Source organism: Bidens hawaiensis, unplaced genomic scaffold, assembly GCF_021521415.1.
Source record: "Bidens hawaiensis isolate Kalapana, Puna unplaced genomic scaffold, B.hawaiensis_p1.1 tig00058169_1, whole genome shotgun sequence".
Taxonomy (NCBI): Eukaryota; Viridiplantae; Streptophyta; class Magnoliopsida; order Asterales; family Asteraceae; genus Bidens; species Bidens hawaiensis.
In genome coordinates, this window is record NW_027506414.1 from 14,869 (window position 1) to 20,428 (window position 5,560).

At 34.9% G+C, this 5,560-nt stretch overlaps 1 pseudogene; it reads left to right on the plus strand.

The window, feature by feature from the left end:
* Nucleotides 1-2,388: 2,388 nt before the first annotated feature.
* Nucleotides 2,389-3,602, plus strand: LOC143617785 (peroxidase 27-like; annotated as a pseudogene).
* Nucleotides 3,603-5,560: the final 1,958 nt, after the last annotated feature.

Here is a 5,560-nt window from a genome sequence, read left to right on the forward strand (position 1 = left end):
CACGAAAGTGGTGGTATTAAAATAAAACCAGAGGCATATGCAACTAAAGTATTGGTTCAAACGGACATGGAACGAACTAATCCGACTCATGTTCCTTTGGAGTCGGTTCTGGCGTTTTCAAAGGCCGAAGAAGAGACCAAAGTTGATCCAACGAAGTATAGAAAGGTGGCGGGCTGTTTGAGATATTTGCTTCACGCCCGGCCTGATTTAGCTTATTCATTCGGGGTAGTCAGATGGTGTATGCAAAGTCCTCGTGAGTCTCACGGGTTGGATATTAAACAGATTCTTTGGTATGTGAAAGGAACTATAGTGTTTGGAATTAAACATGAACGAGGAGGTACATGTAGATTAATCGGTTTTTGTGATAGCAGTCATAACATCGGTCCCGATGAAGGTCAGAGTAGTAGTGGTCATATTTTCTATTATGGAAACTATATGGTTTCTTGGTGCTTTCAAAAACAAGGAACTATAACACTCTCATCTTGTGAGGTTGAGTATATGGCCGCTATTGTTGTTGTGTGTCAAGCAATATGGCTACGAGTTTTATTAGGTGAGTTGTTGGGGGAATCAGCTCAGAAGGTCAGTCTGAAGATCGATAATACCTCAGCTATTGCATTAGTACTGAATCCCATATTCCATAAAAGAACCGAGCATATAAAGTCACGATATCACTTTATTTGTGAATGTTATGAGGCATAAGAAGTTGATGTTGTTCTTGTAAGCGGAACCGAACAAAGAGCTTACATCTTAACGAAGGGAAAAAAACAAGTTTAAGGAGATGAGATATCTTCTAGGAATCATCGAGCTCCCAAATACAATTTAGAAATTGGGGGTGGGGTGGGGGGGGGTGGGTGGGGGATGTTGGTGAACTCTGCATTTGGTCCAGCGAGTTAGGTCGATGCAGATTCATAGATTATGATGTTTTCACTTGGTCTAATGATAAGATGATAGTTTAAACGAGTTCTTTTTATCTATTAATGGTTGTTAGATAAAGTATAATGTATTTGAATTTGTATTTGAAATTTGAATTCGAGTAAATCTAGGAGTTAGCTAATCATTATAATTACTTGAGCGTGTAATTAGTTATTAGATAGAGATTTTCTTATTAGTAAAAGTATTTGTAACTTTGGCAATTTGTGTTCGTGTTTTAGTTTCAGAATACCAATTAATATCTTTAGTGTTTTTTTCCTAGTCTGCTTGGTGCAAGTGAATTTATTATTAAAAACCCAAATGCCACTGACAACCAATTTTTAATAATTAATTACCACATGTCTAACACGCTTCTTTTATTTTTGGTCCAACAAAACAAAGATTCTGTTTGCATGTAGGAAGCAATAGCAACAACAAAAGGCAACCAACCAACTTTGTTCAAATATAGAATGATATTCCGCTTCCATATTATGTACTTACAGATTGCCGATCTTAGATAAATACTAACGCAAACAAAATGTTAAAATTTTAATCCAATAACAAAATTGGAATTTCCTTTTGTTTCAGTTACATTTCATTAATTTTTTTCGTTTATACGTACCTGTAGTTCTGAGTATACACTATGTAGAGTTCAAATTTGAGAATGATATAATCAATTAAATGAAGCGGCTGGTCCTTTCATTCTGTTGAAAGCAACTAGCGACACTTGAAGGGTCGCGCCGGCACTTGCGACACTTCATGAGTTCGGGCGGACAAATTGCAACACTTCATGGTGTCGCTAGCGACCTTCATGGTTTTACAACAGAAGCCGCCGCTTGGAGAACAAGACTCAAGGAACTATAAATAGTGTGTAAGGGCCTCCTTTGTGTCTGTTGGTCATTGTGTGAGCCACCACCCAGGAGGAGCTCACCCGGGGTGGATTACATAATTTACGTTCGGATTTAAATGAAAATCATAGCGTTTAATCTTTTATTGTTTATCTTATTGTTGTTAGTTGTTTGATTATTTATCTGGCTCACAACCACCCATCTCTACCATTTATATCAAAAATTAGTTTGAAATCAAGATCTTAAGGAATATCGCACAATGTTATAAAATCCTCTTTCATGAAACTTGTAATTCACTTAAAAAATCGAGTTTTATTTAAACAGTTACAGCGCATGCAATTTGAGAATCTTAAATCATAACTTGCGAGGAAGGTAATTGAGTAGTGCATAAATAATATACATATTAAACAAGCCAAAGTCCACCCGATCCTTTTCATTAGAATATAATAGGTGAAATGAAAATAAAGGGTTGACTACATTGAGGTACAATGCAGGTATCCCACTAACTATCATGTGGGAAACAATGATTAGTTGTCTGATTAGTTAAATGAAAAACAGCTTATACTGGTTAGTATAAATTCAAGACTCATATCACCCTCCTAATATCCGCTTCTCTGTGTGTGGAAGAAATATGGCAATCAAAATATACATTGCACTATATCTCCAACTTTTGCTGGTTGCTATAATTCTCAGCTTCGCAAATGGCAAAGGCCTAAAATTGGGATTCTACAAAAAGACATGCTTAAAGTCGAGGCCATTGTGAAGAGGACAACTGCAAACTACATTTCCATAGCTCCTTCTCTTGCGGCGCCTTTGCTTCGAATGCATTTTCATGATTGTTTTGTCATGGTCCGTGCAATAACATAAACCATTTTATACACTTAAAAATTTATAATATATCATGATCACTGAATAATATCATTTTTATGCAGAGATGTGACGGTTCTTTGTTAATAAACTCTACAAAGAATAACCAAGTCGAGAAAGATGGACCACCAAATCTCTCCCTTAGAGGATATCAAGTTATTGATGCCTCAAAAACCGAAGCAGCATGTCCTGGTGTTGTTTCTTGTGCAGATATCTTAGCTTTGGTAGCTCGAGATGCAATCCAACAGGTGTTTTACCTCTACCCTACCTTGATTGAGCATAAATCTACTCTCCTTTTTCTGTGTTAATTTATAATCGTGTTTCTTTTTCAGATTAAAGGACCAACTTGGCCGGTGCCGTTAGGGAGAAGAGATGGAAGAGTGTCAAAAGCATCAGAGAGTGTGACCCTACCATCTCCTGCTGCTAACATTACTCAACTCAAAGCAGCTTTTAGTTCTAAGGGCTTAAGTGTCAAAGACCTAGTGGTTCTTTCAGGTATGTTTCAATCCAAATTTACAGCTTATCCATAAACAATTACCTATGACTTCTCAAAATTTCTGTCTATATATAGGAGGACACACTGTGGGTACTTCTCATTGCTCTAGCATATCAACCCGGTTGTATAACTTTATGGGCAAAGGGGACGCTGACCCCTCTCTAGACTCGAACTATGTGACTTAATTGAAACGCAAGTGTAAACCCAACGACAGAACCACCCTTATTGAAATGGATCCAGGGAGTTTCATAAGATTCGATGATGATTACTACACTATTGTTTTGAAAAGGAGAGGATTGTTTCAGTCTGATGCTGCTCTACTTAACGACAAGAAAACAAGTGCCTACGTCAAGCGTCAAGCCCAATCTCATGTGTCTACATTTTTCAAGGATTTCAAAAAATCAATGGTTAAAATGGGTCAAATTGGAGTTCTAACAAGAAAGGATGGTGAAATCAGGAAACAATGTGCTTTAATCAACTAAATAGTTAAGTAACCATCATTTTTTTCCTGAAATAAAATAAGCTAATGTGTGATTTGATATTATAACAAGAGATCAAGGCAATTATTGGTTTATTAACCAAATGATCATGATGCTCTATCTGGATCAAGTTTATTGTTGCTTGGACGTTTATACTTCATGGTTTTATGTTGTAAATTAATTATATTGATGTACTTTTATGAATATTCAAAAGTATTCTTTTTTAATTGTTGCTATTAAGGTTTCGTTTCTTTTGCTTTGGATTTTTCTAAGAGACCGAACCAATTGGGTATCACTAAAAAGCTTGACATGTTACTATTGCATCAATCAGAATTTAAACATAAATTAGGTAAAAACCCGTACTAAAGAAAAGATAAATAAATCCGTAAACGCCAAAACAAGATCGGCACACGTACCACATATGATCAAAGTATCATGAATTTGGTCAGTGTTGATTAGGTTCGTTACTTTACCAACACTAAACTCAATAAATTTGTAAACGTCCATAACAGCTACGACACTAGTATAGATTATGATAAAAAGTATATCATATTTAAATTAATGTTTATTAGGTCGGAAAAGGCATCGGTAAAAACCAGACGTTATGGGTGCGAGTCGACAAAAATTCGGCCGGTATCTAACAGGTTCGTTACAGGATTGGAAATAAAGCTATATAATAAAACTCACCAAACTAACATAATTAAAACATAAAAACATATAAAGTAATAAAAAGTATAAAAAATTAACATATAAAATCTACATATAATTGAGGCTCCATCTAAAGTCTTAACCACTCCAGAAGAAAAACCTTAAGAAACATACATGATCCCACTATTTCTCCTACACCCTTCCCCCGCCTCATGTTGCCCATAACAACAAGCCTTAGAACCATCCAATCAAGTAAATTATTTTGAATGACATGTAACTATAATAGACACTTGAACCATCCAATCAAATTGATAGACACAAACCTGTCAAAGAATCAGAGAAGGATTGTCATGTTCAGTGGCCAGTAACGCCGCTGCAACTGCGAGGAGGGCGGACTGCCGGAGAATTGCAGTTGTGTAGAGGTAGACTGGAGAATAGAAGGGCTGTGACTACCGAAGATGTAGAGGGAAACCATCGAACTACCGGAGAGGGAAATCAGAGAAGGGTTTGATTTCGTATGCTTGATGTTTGATTGGAATGATGTGTCTGTGTTAAGTTGTTTAGTATAAAACTTAGGTTTAATTATTTAGGTTATATAACATATTTTATTATTTATTATTTTTATTTATCAACAAATCTAATGAGTTACTAACGTCTACTTAACATGTAAATAGTTATTTTACATGTTTAGACATGAAAATTAACATGTCGCTTCATGTCTACCTGTTTAGTACACGAAACATGTTAAGAACATACCTGATACATGTTAAAGTCGTGTAGTCTCGTGTCGTGTATTCGTGTATCGTATCAAAATTATCAGACCTAAATATGTCACTTAGCCAAAATAATAAATGCTGAGATATTGAATTATTATAATCTTAACTCACAGAGCCAATTATTGGTCGTCTTTAAAAAGTAACATTTTTGAAACCAAAAGGGTAGTCGTGACCTCAGGCCCTAGCAGATTTACTTTCAAGTTTATTAGAAGATGCTGAGAACATCTAAATGTAATTTTCATAACCTTTTTGATCATTTTTACCACGTAGATAAAAATAAATAGATACCCTTACAAATATTCAAAATATCATATATATCTATGCAAATATAAAAATATTATATATGCCCTTATAATGTTGTTAATATGTCATATATATATATCCAATTCATTAAATACTATTTAAAATACAGAATTACAAAGATTGTCATTTATGTTTGCATCAAATTCCATCGCTTGTCTTAGTTTTAAAATTGATATGTTTTATACTTTATGTTTCAAAATGTTATATTATTTGTTGATGTACACAAAATTATAT